The sequence below is a fragment of the Hipposideros armiger genome, unplaced genomic scaffold (assembly GCF_001890085.2).
Source record: "Hipposideros armiger isolate ML-2016 unplaced genomic scaffold, ASM189008v1 scaffold_146, whole genome shotgun sequence".
In the NCBI taxonomy this organism is placed as follows: Eukaryota; Metazoa; Chordata; class Mammalia; order Chiroptera; family Hipposideridae; genus Hipposideros; species Hipposideros armiger.
In genome coordinates, this window is record NW_017731496.1 from 1379665 (window position 1) to 1402373 (window position 22709).

The window sequence follows — 22709 nt, forward strand, 5'->3', positions numbered from 1 at the left end:
TGGCCGCTCACACTGGCTGCTGGCTACACACGGTAGCCCATGGCAACCCACTGCCACAGGGGCTGCAGCCTACGCCGTCGCCGGCGACTCATGGCATCCCCTCTCCAGTTTGAGCTGTTGTTCAGCATCTTAGCTTTAGAGGGCAGTGTCACTGGCCCTCATATGTGGGATCCAAACCGGGGCCCTCTGGCATCCCAAGCCAGTTCTTAACCATCGTGCCATTTGGCCGGCCGAGATGATTTTTGTTGTTGTTCGTTTTTACTTTGTTTTTTACTTAGGACATTGGACCAGATCCCGCCATACATATCTGGCTCATTCTTTATCTTGATATTTTCCACTGATGGATATGTTATGTTTTTCTAAGACAATACCCTATTGATGGACATTTGCATTGTTTTCTCTCTTTTGCTTTCATAAACAATACTGGCATTAATATCTTTGGACATATATGTATTTGTCCACATGTGCAAAACTTCTAGAAATAGCATTGCCAAGTCAAAGGGTATTTGCACTGTAAATATATATAGAAGTGCCCAGGTTTCCCCCAAAGAGACTTTTTAACCAACTTGACCAATGTATCAGTGCCACCTTTCCCTCATCCTTGTTACTTTTATCTTTGCCAATCTGATAAGTGAAAACTTGTATTCCATTCTAGTTCACACTTACATTTTTACATGTTTAAGCATTTTTTCATATGTTCAAAGCCTTTTTTCCTGCAAACTTTTTATTTGTCTTTTGCCCATTTGTCTATTGGTTGAATGGTCTTTTTCTTATGATTTGTAAGAATTCTTTATATTAAGGAGGTAAACCATTTGTATGTCATATATTGCAAATATTTCTCTCAGTCAGTCATTTGTATTTTACAATACTTTGTGGCATTTTTCCCAGGTGAAAATAATTTATTTTGTAGTCAGTTTTCAAACTTTTTTCTTTCTTGGGCTTTGTTTTAGTTAGGGAGGCCTCCACTATCTAAGATTATTCTTCAATAGTGTTTTTTTTTCTTTTTTACCCTCTTCACCCATTTATCCCTCTCCCTGTACCCCTTCTCTGGCAACTGCCAATCTGTTCTCTGTCTCTATGAGCTTGGTTATTTATTTATGTATTTTGGTCCCACAAATAAGAGAGCGATCGTACAGCATTTGTCTTTCTGTGTCTGACTTATTTCACTTCACAAGATTATTCTTTAAATTCCGCCATCTTTCTATTTAATACATTTTTTTAAAGAGTTTAAATCTTTGATTCAACTGGAATTAATTTAGTGAAAGGAGTGAGGTAGGCGTATTCATTTCTGGTGGCCACCGTAACAAATTATCACAAACTTGGTGGCTTAAAAAACAAAACTTGATTCTCTCACTGTCTGGAAGCCAGAAGCCTGAAATGAAGGTTTCGGCTGGAGCTGCACCCCGTACAGTGGCTGTAGGGGAGAAGTTGTTCCCTGCTTCTTCCAATTTCTGGAAGTTGTATGTTTACTTGGCTCATAGCTACATTACTCCAGTCTCTGCTCAGTCTTCACATAACCTTCTCCTTGTGTTGGTCTCCTTTTCTCTCTTGTAGGATACCTGTGATGCCATTTAAGGCCCACCTGAGATAACCCATTTTAAGATCCTTAATCACATCTACAATGTTTGTTCTAAATAAGGTCACTTTCACAGGTCCCAGGGATTTAAGGTAGCTATTTTGTCGGGGGACCATTTTTCAGCCTACTCGAGCCAAGCGGCCATGTAATTTTTTTCTATTTCGTTAGCCAGTTGTTGCAATAATTTTTAATTGGATAATCTAATTTTACTCATTGAACTGAAATGACTTCTTTATTACTTACACTGCACTTACATATGAATTTTAGTCTATTTCTAGGCTTTCTGTTCTGTACTGTTACTTGGTCTATTCAAGTATCAGTACCAAATGGTTTTCATTATGGTAGGACTGCGTGCTCTCATTTTTTGAAATCAGATTTTTTCCATCAATTCTTGCAGGTTTCCATGGCTTTACTCTAAGGTATTATGTGTAGTAACCCTTCCCCCAAACAAAACAAAACAAATCAAAACTCTTGGTGCTATTTTTATTGGAATTGAGTTACATCTATATATTAATTTAGGTAGAATTTTATAATGTGCTATTGTAAGTAGGATTTTTTCTTCTGCTGAATTTATGCATATAATGCTTTTGTATCTGGAAATGCTGTGTGGTATGTGGCAATATACATATGTATTATTAATATATAGGTGTTTGTTTCATACCCAGCACTTTACTATGTTTTTCTGTTGTTTTAAATAATTTTTTACTCAATTTTCTTGGGGTTTCCAGGCATAAAATTATATCATAGGCAAATAGTGAGAAATTTACCTCCTCCTTTCCAATTTTTATACCTACTATTTCTTTTTCTTATCTAATTGCATTGACTTGTACTACCAGAACAATATTAAATAATATTAGGAATGGTACACATCCTTTCCTTGCTTTTAACTAACAGGAGTGACTCTATTAGGTTAAAACATGTAATTGCCCTTTTTGTAGGTAGAAAAAAGTCAAATACCAGCAATTTTATATTTTCAATGTAATGGTTTTTCCCCATAAAGGATGATAACTTTCAGAAACACACACGTGCATGATGTTAAGGAAGAATGCTTCTCTTTATTTATTAATTTCACAAAGATTTATTGAACACCTACTATGTGTCAGCTCCTGTCCCTAAGTTGTGAGGATACAGCAGTGTTTATGTAGCTTATATTCTAGTAGACAGACAATAAATAAATTTATAAAGGTTAGATGGTAGCAAGTATGAAGAAGAAAACTAAAGTAGGGTGGGGGCGTCGAGTGACTAGGGGGAGAAAAGGTGCTACTTTTAGGTATGGTGATGAAGTAGAACCTCTGGTAAAGTGACCTTTGATCCAAATGAAATGAAGGAGCCATGCAAATATTCAAGGGAAGAACATCCTGTGCAAAGAAAACACCATACAAAAGCCAGAGGCTTGTTCATCTGAAATAGACGCTGAATTGTGTTGAATTCCTTTGTTGCCTCTCTATGCAAGTGATCATGTGATTTTTCTACTTTGATCAATGAATACGAGGAATTATATTACTGAATTTTCTGACATTGAATCATCCTTGCATCTTCAATCTGACCCTCACATTGTTGTGGTTTATTCTTTATAGGTATTAGGCTGGCTTCGCAAAAATTTTGTATGCTTTTCTTTCCTATATGTACTGTCAAACTGTTTTGAATACCATTAAACCTACTTTGTAAAGATTTGATACAATTCATCTGTGAAACTGCCCAAGTCTAGTATTTTCGTGGAGGTAGGGATGAGTAATAATCCCTTAACGTCTCACTTTCGTTTCCATTTCCTCATGGTAAATAGTCTGTTTGGGTTTTCTGACTCTTCTGAATCTGCTTAGTAATTAACATTTTCTTAGAAAATCATTCATCCAGACTTTCAACTTTCTTTAAATAGAATTAGTTGAAGTAGAAGTTGTTTTTGTTCATTGGTGACCATTACCTAATGATGTTTTCCCGTGTTGTGGGTGATTCCATTATATTTACGATCGAATAATGTGCTAGCTTCATATAATAGTACGTCTGCAAAATGGATGGAACTGGTATTGTCATGTCCTCACGTTGCATTGAGGAGGCTAAAGCTTAGAGACTTAACAATGGTTATAACTAGAACTAGACTTCAGAACTAGACTGCATTGCTTCTGATCACTAACCTAATGAGTTTTTCAAAGGACTGCGATCTCTCTTCATATACACCATTCTGCCACTGCATTGTGCTTCCATCTCTTTCCTTCCACCCAATTTTGTCACCCTACATTTATTGCATGCTAACTAAGTTCATGGCACTGTCTGTCTCTGGCATGTAATTTCTTAGCCAGGATGCCGTGCTATTTCTCCTGTGTTCACCTGCTAGAGTATACTGTTTACTGCCAAGTGGCAAAGCGTTTGAAGGGAAGCTAATATTTAAAAGGATCTTTTCATAAAGGTCACTGTAATTGAGAATGTGTGTCTGGTTGTTTTTCTTCACTGCAATTGACTTTTGTCAGTGATGAAATGAAGATTTACTGTATCTTTCTTTATCACAATTAGACATTACACAAATCTACCTGCTTGTACATGACATATACTCACCTTGATTCTCCACTGATGACAGTAAAGAGTCTTCGAACACTTTACGATTATCAATTGAGTGAGAATTTAAGTTTTATCCCTGGCGCTATCAGTGTAATAGCCATGAACGTTTTAAAACGCAGTAGGATCACAGAGGACTCTTGTTCAGTCACACATGGGCAGATTCGATTACAATTTCTTCTTAAAAGATGTTGCTGGAGGGAGGAGGAAAGAGCTGGCTGGAGAGTGGGCAGGATATAGATCCAGAATGCTATTCGCTTACACATCAGACGGGGATAGCTGTGTGTGGGAGCCTGGCCCCTGGCCAATGGCCTGACAGCCTGACAGCTCTGTCAGCCATGGGCACTTTTCTTGCCAGATAAATTGTCATTATTGCTGGTTCAGTTAATTTAATTTTCAGTGTGCATGTTTTGTCTGATATAGGATACGTGGATATGTGTGTGAGTGTGTGTGTGTATTAAAATATTCCCATTTATAAAGAAGGGATCCATTTAAAGTCATGTTGAGTTAGGAGGCAGGCAATATTTAAAAAGGCCACTCTTTGACTGAGTAAAGGTTTATTTGTGTCCAGAAAAGATATAAACCCACGGAGAAAAATAGAACCTTTTTCCTGAGTTATATTTAGGTGACCGATCATCACTGACCACCATGTTCCTATGTAAAGGCCAGTGTTTCTCAAAGTGGTTTTTCGGGCTGTCTTTGTCAGTCAGAGGTGGGAGTAGAACCGTTAAGAATACAGATTTCTAGACTCCGCCCCAGACCAATTCAACTAGACCGGGACAGTGGGTCTGGGAATCGGCACTTAAGAAGTTCCCCAGGTGATTATTTTGTGCACTCAAGTTTGGTAATAATACACAAGTAATTATTTAAAATAGACCACAAATGATTTGCCCTTAAGAAAATTCAAATGTTCATAATAGATTATTTTGATTACAGAGATCCATACTAAAGACAGATTACATAACAAAGTATTTCCCTCAGGATTAAAAAAAAAGCAGCTATGTTGTATTTAATATATAAATTATTTTATCAAATATGTTCTTAGTACAACTTTTGAGAGATAATACCTATTATCTACAGCAAGGAATACTTGATAGCCAAAGCAAAGTATATTATAATAATAATGACACTTTTATTACATTATTCCAGTCTTGTTTAAAAACTTTATATTTTATTCATTTAATCCTCCCAGCAGTCCTGTGAGATAAGTATTATTATTGCCCCCATTTACAGATGAAGAAATGGAGGCTTATAACTTGACCAAAGCTGCCTAGGTAGCTTGTGGCAGAATTGGGATTCAGTGGCCTGGCTCCAGTCAAGCTTTTGACTACTCCAGTGTACAACTGCCTGTCATCAAAAAGCAACTGATAGTAGTTACTGAGCAATAGTGAAGCTGAGAAGACTGTGTGAGCCATAATGGCAGAGCAGAACAGTAGGCTAAGGATCAGAAGTCCTGGGGTTTAGCTCCTGCTCTGAGATTCTCTTACCTTTACAGAGACTATTTGCCCGTTTATGGAGTCAGAGTAGGGCTACACTGATGCCCAGCTTTCATAAATGTTTTTGAATATAAATTGGGGCACGTCACAGTTAGTTATATATTTTATAAATGTGAACTTAGCGGGGCACCAATGACACCTGGGCTACCTTCGGTCTGTGTGATCTTCAAAACTTGAATCATTCTAACTTACTTACTCACTTGGTGATAAGGTAGCTAATGGTGATTTTAGAGGGTCCTTCCTTCTTTCCTTCCTCCCTTCCTCCCTTCCTTCCTTCCTTCCTTCCTTCCTCCCTCCCTCCCTCCCTCTCTCTCTCGCTCTCTCGCTCTCGCTCTTTTTTTGTTTCCAGTTTCAACAGGTTCCATGTATGTCCCTTTCTTCATCCTCACCCAGTCTTTGGAATCTCAGCCATGTCATTGTGAGTTAGTATGCCCTACTTAATGAGTCTGAGATACATTTATCTATTTTCCAAAATATTATTGTTCATTTCCTGAAGAAAATAGAACATTCTTTATCTAGAAACATCTTAGTACCTCTTATCTTCTTATGGGTTTCTAATATTAAAAAAAAATTATTTTTGATTAGCTCTTCACCAGAAAGAAGGGACTATTTCAAGTGGAATCTTTTGGTCAAGCCCTTTATTTAGACTTAATAATTCTGCAATTGTGATGACTGGGTCAGAGTTCATCTGGACCGTATTCATCCTGACAGGGCTAACAAGTGTGTCAGATTGTCAAGTCATGGCTATAATTGACTTTGGCTTTGAGGTTTTCCTGCATAATAAACAGTGGGCCCTGAGCCAAAAAAGCTTGTGGTTTATACTCACATACGGATGGCTAAATATTACAAGTGATTTCCCCTCATACTCATTTTATTATCCTGGAGCTCACTTTATATTTTTTGAATGAATCATATCAGAAGACTATCCATAATTAAAAAGAATTTGACATGCGGACCTTCCATTGCATCTGAAAACATTTTGAGACTTCGCACTGGCCTGAGACCCAGAGGAGACGGAGTATGGAAGGCCTAGATTAGAGCTTAGTCAGAAGAGAAGGGGCAGCCCTGCTCACACTTGGAATCTCTTGCACAAACAATGCACTCCCAAAATGCCCTTTTAGAAGGTTGCAGGGGAAATCTTTATTCATTACTGACTGTTCCACATGAAATTCCTCTGCATGGAAACACTGAAGGTGGGACTCATTTTCTTTTGGGCTTCTGTCATTTTTCTGTAGCACACAGCTGCTGGAAAAGACCCACTTTGTACAAATAACTTTGAGAATTCAGTTTTTAAAATGTTTCAAGGACAAATTTATTAGTGCAAAGTATCAGATAATCAGAATTTATAAATTTGAGAAAGGCATTTGCTTAAGCTTTTATATTTGTTTCAGGGAATAATAACTATTAGCAAATGCAGAGTTTAATGAAGCTAAAGCAAAACAAAACAAAACAAAACACCCTGCAGCCCTCCTCTGATTGGTTTATTGAATGGTTAGCAGCAATAACTATGTTGATACCTAATCTGCTGTCCTTTTCTCGGTAACTCTAGTAAACAAGTTGACATATATAGTCAAGTGAAAAATGTTTACTATTTGCCAAGTGAGTTAATCAAACTGGAAAACACAAGCTTCCCATCAGCCTTCTGTATGTTTAAATTTCCAGTTAACACTTAGGAAAATGGGTAAGTGTAGGCCAGAAGCCAGCAATAAAATAAATAGTCTGGATAAAGTGATTTCAATAAGATGGGTACTTTACTGGTTCGCAGTGAGGCTTACTTTATCCCCATGAGCCTGTTGAGCACTCACAGTGACTATACCTTGGGCTGAATGGAATGTTCCCCTTTCTCCCTTTTTCTTCAAGTCAGCCCCTTTATAGGCTTTTGCTTGGGGCAACTGTGATAAACCTGCATTGAGGCTGTAAGTTTGAGTTGACAACTTCCTGTTTCTTGAGAAAGGAGGTATAGAATTCTGGAGGAACTGACTAAATGGAAGACAGGGGATGAGTGGGTAATGGGAATGCTTTCTTGAAGTGGTGAGTATAGTTCTTGGACATTGTTTATTTATTTCTGTATCTCCCGAGTTGCCGCCATATCTTCTTTGGTGTCCATTTGGTTTGGTTAGTTCTACTCTTCCTTATGGAAGCACCCAACAGGGCCTATGTTAAGTGCTGTGTACAAATTCCATTTCTTCCACTAGCCCAGAAAGGAATGCATTTTTGTGGCCAGCAACAATGTTAATAGAGACTTAGAGGGTTTTTTATTGTTGTTTATTTGTCGGTTTCCTATTGGTTTTAAAAACAGGAATTTCTGGACCAGCTTTTAAGTGTTTTTAAATCTGTTAACATTTTATCTTTTTGCATTTGTCATTTTACTCCTGCTTGACATTGTTGATTTATTTTTATAGTAGTTTTTCTATGCCAAGGGAAAATTAGGCCGTCCACCAGGGAAGAAATCTCCTGGTTCTGTTCCTAACTCTGCCAGAGGTTGCCTAATCGCCTCTGTTCCTCATTGTCTTGGAAAGTGGTGACTGAAGAAATCTCTTTTAAATGCCCTAGATAATCCTGAATTGAACCTTTTTTTGTCTTCCTCATATATGGATTTCCAAAAAATTTCAAAAGAACAACTGCTGGAAATAAATTCAAAGATAAAAATTGCTGACAAAGAATAGCTGGAAGATTGAAAGCTGGAGTTCTCACTTTGCTTCTGTAAAACACTGACATTTCCTAGACTGGACAGAGATGTTCAATGTGCTAAAGTCAAGCCATCTTTTTTGAAGAACCTTGTCTTTATTCAGCAAACAACATACAGCTCTGATAGAAGGTTCTGAACTATGCTGGGAGAATGTTTGGGGGGGCAGAGTGGATTGCAATGAGGGAGACTTCCTTCTGTGAGCCACTGTTCCCTTCACCTCCCTATGCCAAACTCCCGAGAATTAAAGATGGTCCCTAAAGGCTGGGCCTGTGAGTGTACAGCCTCAGACTTCATTCCTCACCAAGCCTTCAGTAGCATCATACAGGCCCAACTTCTCCAGATATGAGAAATATTCTCCTGCATGTGGGGAAGCTCATCATGTGTAAAAGTTTATGTTAAGAAGACAAATTCTTACTCTACAGCCTGGTTTCAGAGCCCAGCTTTACTCCTTTCTCTCTCAAGCAAGGAGAGGGATGGTACACCCAGCAGTCGCTCCTCACAGCACAGTCCAGCAACCAGTGCCGAGGAGCTAAGTGTAGGAATGGGGAGTGAACGCTTAGCACATTTTCTGCAATGTGATATACTTATTGAATCTAATAAAAATTTGGACTCGTATTTCATAGTCTTTTTATTTTTTTTTGAAATGTAATATTTGTTTGCAAGGGATTGGAAATTAGAAAACAAAGACTGGCCTTGTACCACATAGGGTTTAAGAAGCACTGCTGTACCCACGGCCCCAGGTTGGAGGCGGAGTCTCTCTCCAAGGTGCCACCTTTTTATCCCAGGAAGGAGGATTCTTATTCCTTATTCTCAAGTCCAAGAGACTAGTTCTTGTTTTTGCTTTTGTTTTTTTCTTAAAAAATTTTTTTAACTTTGGTGAAATATACATAACATAAAATTTACCATCTGGGCCGGCCGAGTGGCTCAGTTGGTTAAGAGCTCGCTCAAGAGTTTGAGCTCTGAGCAACAGCGGTTCGAGTCGAGCCCGAGCTGAGCAGCCACTGAGCTGCCAACAGGTGGCAGGATGGCTCAACTAAAAAAAAGGGAAAAAAAAATTTACCATCTTACACCATTTTTAAGTGCACATTCTGGTAGTGTTAAGCACATTCACATTTTTGTGGAACCGATCTCCTGAACTCTCTTCAACTTGCAAAATGAAAACTCTGTGCCCATTAAATAACTCTTCATTTCATTTTCCCCTCCACCTAGCCCCTGGCAAACACCATTCTACTTTCTATCTGATGAATTTGGCTATTCTAGGTACCTCTCATAAGTGGCGCGATACAACATTTGTCTTTTTGTGACTGGCCTATTTCACTTAGCATAATGTCCTCAAGGTTTACCCATGTAATGTGTCAATATTTCCTTTTTAAGGCTGAATAATATTCCATTGTGTATGCCACATTTTGTTTATCCATTCATTCATCCATTGACAATTAGATTGCTTCCACCTTTTGACTATCTTGAATAATGCTGTGCTAAATATGGGTGCACAAATGTCTCTTCAAGACCCTTCTTTTGGGCATATATCCAAAAGTGGAATTGCTAGATCACATGGTAATTCTATTTTTAATTTTTTGAGGAACTGCCATACTCTTTTCCATAGCAGCTACACCATTTTACATTTCTCCTAACACTGCACAAGGGTTCCAATTTCTCCACATCCTGGCCAATGCTTGTTATTTTTTGTTTTTGTTTGTTGGATTGATGGTAGCCATCCAAATGGGTGTGAGGTGTTCTCGTTGTGGTTTTAATCTGCATTTCCCTAAGGATTAGTGATGTTGAGCATCTTTTCATGTGTGTTTATTGGACATTTGCCTATCTTCTTTGGAGAAATGTCTATTTGGGTCCTTTGCCCAGTTTTTAATTGGGTTGTTTGGGGGTTTTGTTGTTGCTGTTGATGTTGAGTTGTAGGAGTTTTTAAAATATATTCTAGATAATAATCCCTTATCAGATCTATGATTTGAAAAAATTTTCTCCCATTCTGTAGGTTGCCTTTTCAGCCTGTTAATTGTGTCCATTGATGCCCAGAAGTTTTTAATTTCGATGTAGCCCAATTTACCTGTTTTTCTTTTACTGCCTGTGCTTTTGATATCATATCAAAGCAATCACTGTCAAGTCCAATGTCGTAAAGCTTTCCCCTGTGTTTTCTTCTAAGAGTTTTATAGTTTTTGCTCTTAGGTTTAGGTGTTTGATCCATTTCAAGTTTATTTTTGTATATGTTGTAAGGTAAAGGTACAACTGCATTCATTGCATACGGATATACAGCTTTGCCAACACCATGTGTTGAAAGGAGCCTAGTTCTCACGTTCAATTTTTCCCTACTTGGCCAACAATATGAAAGAACAAGTGGTAAACAAGGATTGCTGGGAAAATTTGGATGCTGCTTTATGCCTTGATTTTGGCAGTTGGGAAAGGGGGGATCATGGCTATTTGAAAGCTAAGCATCATGATTTGATGTTGTTGACAACATTGTTATTGGTTCAGAAGTGGAATACAAAATAAATCTCATGGAGTTCTGTAAAGAGGACTAGTCCACCCTCCAAACAAGTTGATATCCTCTAAGTTAAACTACCTAGAGAAGAAATGGAAATTGTTGTGGTCTGGTAATTGAAAGTGACAGTGTGTGTGACCCTGATGTAAAAATGTGGTCATTGAATTTTGCTGAGTTCAATGCTAGAGGGGGAAAAAAGCTATATCCTTAAAAAAACTAATATTTTTCTTTTGCCTTGGCTGCTAGGAAATTCAGTGCCAAGTTTTGTGCTCAGTTACATACCCTTTCATTCCTTGGTTCTTGACCTTCTGGTCATTTGTTTTGTTTTGATTTTTTTGTATAAGTCAATTTTATTGAGGTGCAATTTACATACGATAAATATAAAAAGCACTCATTTCAATCTTGAAAAATGTGTACATGTGTGTAATCATCACTTCATTCAAGATTATAGTGTATGTCCATCCCCTCAAAACATTCCCCCATGCCTCGTTGCAGTCATTGCTCCCTTTCTTCCCCTTATAAAATAGTTCCATTGATTCTGTGCCCTTCTATGTTAGCCACCAATCTGCTATAAATACTTTTGGAAGTAGGTAGAATAGAAAAGAGTAACTATATAAATGAAATAGCCTTTCAAGCTGTAGGTCTTCTTCCTGTGATCTGTCATTCATTTTCTTTTCTAATATCCAAAAAAGCAGCATTACAGCTTCTCAGTATTAAAAGTTCCATTGCAACTAACGATGAGCTGGTGTCTTATGAAGCATTGCCAAATATCTGTAAAAGACCATATTCTTTTTTTTCCTCTTAGAAATGAAATCTGTAATTCAAAGAATTTCTAAAACCAGACAAACTTACTCCTTTGTGGGTTTGTCCATACCTAAATGGACATCTTTGCCAGAAGATGAAATATGTAACAACCACCAATTGCCTGTTGTAGCATGTTAGAAAGCCAGTGCCCTGCTTTCTAGGAACTCAGCAACTCATGACTATGAAAATCTGCAGCTGCTTTTGGAAATGTTAGAGCTATGCTCGTGTGTTGATGCCATAACAGTGTCTTGAAGTGACAACAAGAAGTTTAACAAACTGGGTTGTGTGTGGGGATAGCTTGGGCTCTCTAGGTAGATGTGTGAGGTAACTGGAGAGACACGAATTGTGACCAATTTATGCTTGAAGAATTCTAGTACGTGATGTGCATCAGAACACCATCAGCATAAATATGGATGGTTTATACTTCTTCCCCAGGATAATAAGAAGCATCAAGAAGTAATATAAGGTTTGAATCCTGTTTTCACTTGTTAAGTAAAAGGAATTATTGTTGTTGATGTTACATTTATCATTCTGGAATTAGCTCGATATAATAAATTGAACTCTAAATGAATATGTAAGCTAAAATATATCATGTTCAGATATAATACTGTAATGTTTCCTCATACTGTGATAGAGCTGTTTTAAAAAGGAAATCAGCAGTAGCATGACAAAAAGGGGCATAAATTGTAACCATTTGACATTTTCTTGGAATTATTTTCTGTGTGAATGGTGTAAAGAGGAATGTTGTTGAACCAGGTATGTTTGCAAAGCACACAAAGCCCTAGTGCAAAGATTGCCTGATGTACTGCGTGCCCATGGTGCAGCATTGATGCTCATGATGTTTCCCCAAATGCTTGACGTTTCCATGCACTGATTTGGATATTGGGGTAGAGGAAATGCTTGTTTGTTTTGTTTTGTAATTTTGCTGGCAGTGCTCAAATTACTATATATGCTATCTGTTATTTTAAACTCATTAGATAAGAACACTACAAGGTGTGATCACAAAATACGTGAATGTTCAAATTTAAAAAAATGTATTACAGTAAAAAACACATTGCCATTAATCCCCCTCAAAATATCCCCCCTCACTTCAAATCCACTTACACCATCATTCTTGCCACTTTCTGAAGCAGCTCTAGAAGCCCTCTTACGTGAGTGTCTTTACTTCATCCTCCATCATGACAATGCTCTGTGTCACACATCGCTTCTGGTGTGGCATTTTTTGTCAAATAAAAACATTATGGTGTGTCCTCATCCACCTTATTCACCCGATCTGGCACTGTGAGACTTCTGGCTCTTTCCTAAAGTCAAAATGACCATGAAAGGAAAATGTTTTGAATTGATTCAGGACATCGAGGCAGCCATGACAGCGCAACTAAAGACACTCAGGAAAGAGGATTTCCAGAACTGCTTCAGAAAGTGGCAAGAGTGATGGGATAAGTGTGTTCGAAGCGAGGGGGAGTATTTTGAGAGGGGGATTCATAGCAACGTGTCTTTTACTGTATAATTCTTTTTTAATTTAAAAATTCACTGTATTTTTTTATCACACCTCTTATATTCAAATTCTGTTATTCGTGTACACCATAATCACATGTATTTGGACTACTTAAGCCTAGGAAAAAAAGCCCAAAGAGCTATAAAGATCATGTAGTTTTTTGCTTGGTGACAATTATCTGGCCTCCCAAACAGTTCCACTTAGCTTGAGTTTGAGGTGGAGGGTGATTATGGCTATATGAGGTTCCACTGGAGTTGATTTGTTTTTGTTTTATTTAAGGAAAGGACAGCATACATCGTCTACCACATAGAAAAACCTTTAAAAGACTCCCTGGCTCTTTTCTTGAACATTATTAAATTTTCATTATCCTTTTCTTTGCCAGAAGTTTAACAATTGATGTTTAATAATTTAAGTGTAATTGATTTCCCAAATGTGCTCCCACTTGATGAAAAGTAGCAAAGTCTAATCTAATAATCACTTGCCGACTACATTTTTCCTCTTCTCTTTAACTTTCTTTTAGAACTCAGCCCAAAACCATGTTTGCACAAGTTGAATCTGATGATGAGGAAGCAAAGAATGAGCCAGAATGGAAAAAACGTAAAATTTGAAGACTGTCATATCAGAGCTGTTTGCATGAAGGGGAGGGATATTGGACAGTTTGTTTTTGTAATGAAATAAAAATAACATTTTTACGAATAGATTTTGTCTTTTGCATTATTGAAGTATTCAAAAGATTGGTAGCTACCCTTCCCTAAAATTGTGCTTACATTTTCTTATCTACAACTATTGAACTATATTGTAAGTAAATAAGAAACAGATTCTTAACCTATTACCAAGTACTTTAGGTATTTGGAAACTTTGTTCAGCAATTATTGGTCCTGTGCAGAGTCTCCTAACCCTGGGGGAAGGGAATGTACACAGAGATGTACATCTGTCTTGAGCAATTCTAGGGGCATAATGTGGAAATTGACATCAAAAAGTTTAATATTTCTGTGTAATGTCACAATGGTTGTTTAGATGGCTGTAAATAATTAGGTGGAGTCCTAACTAAAAGCACTGCTATACTAGGAAAGAGCATGTATCTAATGTCTTTCAACAGCAGAGTACAGTGGTTAGGAGTTGAAGTTAGACAGATGTGGGTTCAAATCCTGGCTCTGCTCTTCACTGTCTGGGTCAACCTTGGGAGAGTTGTTCAATTTCATCTCTCTTCTAGCCTCAGATGATAATTGCACCACCCTTGTACGTTTGTCAGAAGGATTAGATGAGACATTCTTTGTAGGCTGTTTAATATAGTACTTGGCACACAGTAAATCTACACCCAGTGTTTGCTGTTTTAGAATAGAGCTAATGATATCTACTTTGCCTGATTTTGATCGGTATTGAATTAGGTGTAGAAATGCTTTGTAAATGTAAGAGCTATATAAGTAGAAGCCATGAGAATCATTCTAAAAGATCCTTGTGCTTTTGTGACTAGAAAACTAAAACAAAAGTTGGCAGTTTGTCCAAAGTAATAATGAGTCAATAGATTAAAATTCCATGGATTGATTTCACACGGACCCAGGGTAGCTTTTGCACAGCAAATAGTCCCCACTAGACAATTCTGTTTTTTAATACCCTTGCCATCTGCCTTCCTGCTCTCAGTTGCCCAGTGAATTAAATAATTACAAAAGTGGATGATGATCCAAAATATATGTCAGAAAGCTCCTGGGTCTACATGCTTCACATACCACACCCTACCTCCTTACACCCCCCCACCCCTCTTACCAAAATCTTTCTTTCTTAACAACCACTCACGCTCATACAGCTTTCTTACCACTACAGTTCTGAGGTGGCAGTGGGCATTCTACCATAGATAAATCCTAAAAACCTTTGGTCTTGTAAACTATTCTGTCCTTTTCCCTTCCTACTCCCACCTTCATCCTATTCCCCTTCCCTTGTTGTCTCTTAGCTTATAGATAATAGATAATCAGAGGAGGAACTAACATTTGCTGAGTGCCTACTATTTGATGACCATTATTCTGAGCTCTTTGCCTGCTCGCTCATTTATTCCTCACAAAAACCCTGTGAGTAGGTCAAATTGTTTAACTCATTTTATGGATGAGACAAAAGAGGCTCAAGACAGCAAATCATCTGTGTGAGAGAATACATTAGGGAGGGCTGTATGAAGACACCCAAGATCTCTAAACATTAGTGTTAATAAACTGCCCCAAGTTTTCTATTCCTGTTAAAATACCTTCATCCAAAGTCAATTACAGACCAATATTTTGTTCCAGCTGTTCAGGATTTGTAAATTTATTACTTCTTGGATAAAATTTACTAAAAGCATTTTATATTTTTTCCTGTCTTAACATAAGCATCGCACCATATGGAAGTATTCGTCTTACGCAGCCAAAAGTTGCAAAGAAGGGTTGGAGGGAGGAAGAAACCTTGATCACAGTGGTCTTGGCGGAGTCTGCTATGATGTAAGGCGAGAGAAAGGCAAATTGAGCACGAAGATGATTTTCTCACTGTTACCCACAACACAAGTGGCCCTTTTCATGCTTGACATGATCTATCTCACTGGAGAGAGCTTTATAAAAAGTTAGTTTTTCCACACAAGATTGGCAAACTGAGAGTATTTCAATCTCAATTTTGGTGAGTGAGGACCTTAGATCCAGGACTGAGCAAATAGTGGGTGCTCCTTTGACACATAGTCCATCACCAGGACGGACATCTCCACAGGTCCTCCCACTCCTTAGGCTTCAGGATCTTACCCCACACAACCTTGTGTTTCCTAGCTTTCATTTCTACTTTCTCAAATATGGAACCTGGAAGTCATAATAATGACTCCTCCCCTACCCCTACGCTCCCTCATTTTATCATTTGCCAATTTCTATCCGTGCTTTCTTCTGAACCTCATACTTGACCTTCATTTCCTTCCTTACTGCCCTTGCTAGAATTTAGACCCTCTTTTATCCCTCCCCAGGACCTATCAGGAGCCTCCCTCTCAGATAATCTGCTTGTTTTTCATCTGGGCCTTATCTCATCCATCTTTTATTCTGCCATCAGCATTAGCTTTCTAAAACCAAAACTATCATTTCATGCCTCTGCTTAGAGCCTCTCAGAGGTTACGTGTCAGTGGTTCTAACCTGTTGTGTGTGTGTGCGCGCGCGCGCGCGCGTGCATGTGTGTGTCACTTAGGACAACCAGGATTTGGCCTCTCCCTGCCCTTCTTGCTTTAACTCCCACTGATCTTGCTCATACTTCTGAGGTCTGGCCATACAACCTGGAAACTACCATGTTCTTTGGCACGTGAATGCCTTTGCACATGTTGTCCCTTCTTCCTTCCTTGTCTGCCTGTTTGTTGTTTGAATATGGGGATGAATTAACCTTCCCTGATGCACCCTGGCAGACAGTTGGTTGCCCTGCTCTGCCCCCTCGGTGTGTACATATCTCTCCACTATAGCCTTCTTCTAATCTGAATTGTAAGTGTACCCATGTGCATGGCCTCTTGGCCTGTGTGTGCATTTTCCCCATTGGGATGCTGACTGTAAAAACTAAAGCATATTGGATTATGTGAATAGTCAGTGAATTTGTTTAATGAATGAGAAAAGCCATATTTTATTCACTTGTGTATTCCTAGTTCCTAGCCCTGAGATAGGGGTTTACAAGGTGCTCATTAAATATTTGGCAGAGGAAAGGAGAGAAATAAGGAAGGGTAAGGAAGAGATGGGAAGAGAGTGAGGTGTGAGAAATGTTTCTACGTCACAGATGGGAAGGGGGATCATTAACACCAAAGCTTGGTCTGTATCCAGGCTGCTTTGCCTCTCTCTATTGGGACTTATTCACAGGTAACTGTTGTGATGGCTCAAGGAAGAAGCAGGATTGTAAACAGTTGTCTGTGTTCCTGGCATGGCCCAATAAGCTCTAAGCCTCCCTCAGGCACTCACCTCCTGTCCCAAGTCACCAAAGACCTGAGATATCTCTAGCATGGGGGTTCTTAACCTTGCAGGGTGTCTGTGAACCCCTCAAAATATGCAGCATACTTCACTTATGGTCATGTACATCTTTCTGTAGAGAGGATCCATAGCATTAGTTAGCATCCTGGGATATTGGGTGTTGCTAGCAGCTCTGTCATCTCCCAAGAGGACTGTATAAAATGGGGCCATTCAGACCTGAAAGACACAGTCACACATACACACAAAATACCAAATGGAAAAAACTAAACTAAAACCTCTGATACACTGGTTCCCATTTAATCTTAGGCAGTTAATCTTGTGCTGTGTAGTCAGACCTTAATATTTATTCTGTGAAAAGCTATTAGCCTTCTGTCCAATCAGAAGCTAAAGAGATCAGCTTCCTGATCACATAAAGGCAGCATCCTAACATGAACACTTTTTTTTATGTGATCTAAGAGCGAACATCATGAGACTTGAGAAAAGCCTTTAAGACTCAGCATGACAATTTCAAGCAACTGAGTACCTCAGTGTTTAATAACCACCAAGTCAGATGTGGTAGGAGAAAGGGAGGACAACCAGGTGCCTGCTGGGATATACACATACAGCCTGGTCAGCAGCCTTTTGGAGGTGATGTGCTTCATTCGTCAGTCTTCTTGTGTATGAGGAGATCAGGAAATGGAGGGTTATTAACAGACACCTTTTGAAAAGCGTCTGTTCGTTTCTCCAAAGTGGACATACAAATGGCCAATAGACATATGAAAAAATGCTTAGCACTAATCATCATAGTAATGCAAATAGGAACCAAAATGAGATATCACCTCACACCAGTTAGAATGGCTAGCATCAACAAGACAAATAATAAGTGTTGGAGAGGCTGTGGAGAAAAGGCACCCTCATACACTGTTGGTGGGAATGCAGATTGGTGCAGCTGCTATGGAGGGCAGTGTGGAGGTTCCTCAAAAGATTAAGAATAGAATTACCATATGATTCAGCAGTCCCTCTCCTGGGTATCTACCCAAAAAATCTGAAAACATTTATCCGTAAAGATATATGTGCTCCAATGTTCATTGAAGCTTTATTTACGGTGGCCAAGACATGGAAACAACCAAAGTATCCTTCGATAGATGATTAGAAAAAGAAGATGTGGCGTATATACACAATGGAATGCTATTCTGCCATAAGAAAAGATGAAAGAATGCCATTTGTGACACCATGGATGGATCTTGAGATTATTATGCTAAATGAAATAAGTCAGACAGAAAAAGTTGAGAACCATATGATTTCCTGATATGTGGAATATAAAACTGAAAGCAGCAAAGGAACAAGACAAAGAAACAAAACCTCATAGACATAGACAATAGTTTAGTGGTTACCAGAGGGTAGGGGAGAGGGGTGGTAGATGAGGGTAAAGGGGGTCAAATATATGGTGATGGAAGGAGAACTGACGCTGGGTGGTGAACACACAATGTGATATATAGATGATGTATTACAGAATTGTGCACTTGAAACCTATGTAACTTTACTATTAACCATTGTAACCCCAATAAATTCTAATTTTTAAAAAAAAGTGTTTGTATGTGGCATACCACAAGCTGCCATGACCAGTGCACTAATTTTTACTCAATATCCTCATGAAAGAACTGAGAGAAGAGCAGGCCAGGAGCAAAGTGCACAAAGATGGGTGATTGCGTGTGTATGTGTGTGTGTGTGTGCATGCGCGTGTGCGTGTGTGTGCGCGTGTGTGTGCATGCGTGAGTGCATGTGTGCGTGCGTGTGCATGTGCGTGTGTGCGCATGTGTGTGTGTGTGTGTGTGTGTGTGTGTGTGCGCGCGTGTGTGTAGGATATGGGGGAAGGAGCTTTGAGGGCAAAGAGAAGAGAAATTTGCTATTCTAAGTAGTTTTATGCATTATCAGACAGTTTATATTGGGGTTCTCAAATTTTTAACTAAAAGCATTTTAAAGGTATTTCACATGGCCCCACTTGTAATAAAACTAATTAAAGAAAATTTGGAAAATGTTGACTTATAATGGTAGATTAAAGATGGCCACAAGCTGTTTGGTATTCCTCCCATTAAAAAGATCCCCTCCCCTTAAATCTGAGCAGGCTCTGGGATAACAGGACCAATAGAACATGCCAGAAGTGATGTTGTGCTAGTTACTAGGCCCAGGCATTAAGAGACTTGCAGATTCTACTTCCTTCATCTTGGAACACCTGTCTTGAAACCCAGCTGCCATGCTGTTAGGAAGCCCAAGTAGTTCCGTGGAGAGACCGGCTTGGAGAGAAACTGAGGCCTCTGGCCAGCAACCCCAGCTGAATGCCCAGCTGACAGCTGGCACCAATGTGTTACTTAGCCACCTCGGAAAGCAGATCCTTCAGGCCCATTTGATTCACATCAGCTGTAGTTGCATGAGGCAGCAATGAGCCACCCCTACTGAGCCCTGCCCAAATTACAGATTAAAGAGAAAGGTAAATGATTATTGTCATTTTAAGAAGTCATTTGTGGGGTTGTTTGTGATGCAGAAATATATAATTGGAATAACTTAAAAGATAAAAAAAGTCATTTGATCACTTAAGTACAAACAGTGCTAATATTTTGATGAATTACTTTCCCATATTTTTCTTTTATGTACAATTTTGAGATTCATTTTCTTTTTAAAACAATTATAATATCTTAAAATATGGTTCACTTTTCACTTGTTAAATAAACATGTAATTTTTTTTACATTATTACAAACCTTATATATGATTTTAGAGGCTACTTAGTAGTCCCTTATGTAGATGTATCTTTTATACTTAACCATTCTCCTATTATTGGAAACAGATTGTTTTCAAATTTTCTACTATAAGCAAGCTGCTTTGCCTAAAGCTGTGTGCCTAAAGTTTCTTTATGTATGTAGGATTCTTCTCTTAGAATTGGTTACCAAAATGGAAATAATTGGGGGGGGTGTAAAAAAATGATTCATATTCACTATGATAATAGACTCATTGTAATCTTGGCAGTTACCTTATCGGTGAATGCCCAACTAGCTAGGATAAAGATGATCCTGAGAAATATTCCTAGTATACTGGGTTGAATAGTGACCCCCGAAAATTCATGCCCACTCAAACCTCAGAATGTGATCTCATTTGGGTCTTTGCGGATGCAATTAGTTAAAATTAAGTCGTAGTGGGTTAGGGTGAGCCCTAAATCAAATGGTTGTGTGAAGACCCAGAGAGAGACACACACAGAGGGAAAAAGACCATGTGAAGATGGAGGCAGATAAACGATGTAGCTTATGAGTCAAGGAATTCCAAGGATTTTTGACAACTACCAAAGGCCAGGAGGAGGCAAGGAAGGATCTTACCCTAGATCTTTCAGAAGGAATATGGCTCTGCTGACACCCTGATTTCAGACTTCTAGCCTCCAGAATTATGAGAAACTAAATTGTTGCTGTTTTAAGCAGCCCAGCTTGTGATAATTTGTTAAGGCAGCCCTAGGAAATGAATATACCTAGCCACAGATATGAGGAACACTTGGATCCAGATGGCGGCTTTTCATGACTGCATACCACAATTTATTAAGGGCTCAGGAAAAGAACAAAAAAAATTCACAAGAAGGCTTTCAAGGTCTAACATCCAAGTTTAGAACCTGTTGTCCTCCCTTACCCCACCCCCACCCCACTCCTCAGCTGTTAGTATGGACTTGACTTATTTTGGTGTTGTTTTGAGCCACTAAGATATGGGGTAATTTGTTATACAGCAATAGACAGTTAATTGAGCTCACATTTTCAATATCTAGGATGGACTCACTAATAATTTGTCTTAAGACAGTGAAGTCACTTCACTTTTCTTGATGGGACGGAGATGAGGGGACAGATTTTATTTTATAGGATGGGAAGACGGTCAGGAACCATATGGGACAAGCCCAGAGATTATATAACTAACGGAAATAATTGTAATGTCCTTTTCAGTCAGAGTTCCTGTCCCTTTCTTGTTTTCCCCTCAGCTGACTTGGTTAGAAGTGGTTCCCTGAGCTGCTATGGCTTCCACACTTGGTCTTATCATAAATCCATCTACAGGACAGACAGATGTCCAGCATGGTAGCCTCCCAACCTAAAGTATCCATGAGGTTGTACGCCTATGAATAAATTTTCTTCACAGCCTTTTTTATTCTGAGACATTGATGGCTGAATAAATGATGATGGTTTTGCTGTTTACATGTCACTTTGAAGTGTGGGTGGCTGACAACTGGACTCTCTTCTCAGATCTGCCTCACAGAGCTGATGTGACCAGATGTCTGGTGCTGCTTCTCAGATCTCTGAAGTTGATCAACCATGGCAAATGATAAACATATGATGGAAGACTATTTACAACGTTAATCAAGGAGCTTAATTTATTGGTATGGCTGGTATCTTAGAAGTAGCATGAAATATGAAGTCATAAGTTTTGGGTTCCTGTTTCTCCTCTGCTAATTTAGTAATTCTGTGAGTTTAGGGGAGTCATATGAACAGTGAGCCTCAGATTCTGCATCAGTAGAATGGGGACAATATTAATCACCCAGTCTACATTCAGAAGGGTGTTGTTCAAATGAGAGAGAGAGAGAGAGAGAGAGAGAGAGAGAGAGTGCACGAGTGCTTTACAAATTATGAAATGCTAATATAGTTGTTGGCTATTGTGGTTGTTTTTTATGAGTATCTCAGGGAATGAACCTGAAGGGCATATTCTTAGAAAACAAGCCCAAATTCATATCAGCCCCATAATTAAGAATTATTGTGGTGGCAGACAGGGCACTCTGCCCACAGGGAGAATTTCGTTCTGTGTGTTTGAGAGATTCTGTGTGTGTTTCCATCTAATGTGGAAGTTATTCAAGATTTGGCTAAGGTTATTTTAGGTGGGGGCTTTGGTCCGGGTTGATTCAGCTCCTCTTGGAGCCTGTTGGGACCCTGATCTACCTCCTGCTGGCCTCACTGTTAGCCATGTTCGACTCAATGACCCTCATGGTGCTGGTGGTGACAGCATCAAAACCTATCCAAATTTAGAAAAATGGGAAAGTTGTCTTTTGCATTTCTCATAGGCTATTTTGATACTGCTGTTTCCTTCTTTGCCCTGGTTTCTCCCCAGCATTAGAAAGTATTGTGTTCACTGCATTGGGTGCCATGCAGTCTTTCCCTTTGACTCTACTGCCTCTTGTTTATGAAAAATAGCAAGTCAACCATGACAAATGGCCAATTGCCATCTTGCCTCCAAAGTACAGAGACTTTTTTCTTCCTCCTATTTTGTTTTAAAAATAATAAGACATTTTTCCTTTGGGGAAAAAAATCTTATTATTTAGAGATACAGAGCATAGAGAAAAGCTCTGGAGTCAGGAGCCCTGGGTTCAAATCCCAGATTGGGCAAATTACATAAGCTCTTTGGAGCCTCAGTGACCCTTGTGGATGTTATGAGGATCAAAGTGTGAAAGCACATTGCAAACAACAAAACGCTACACAGATGTTTTTATTATTGCTTCTCTTTTCAGAGGCACCCTAGCAGGAGTAGACAGGCTTTTTAGAGATTCCAGTTCAGGGTGTTCCTTGGAAATGCTGTATCATGGCATATGTGTATTTGATCTGAAAGAAAAAAGAAAGTCCTGAAGATCATGTTGCAGATTTACTTCTCACCTCAAAAATCTGTAACCCTCCTTATGA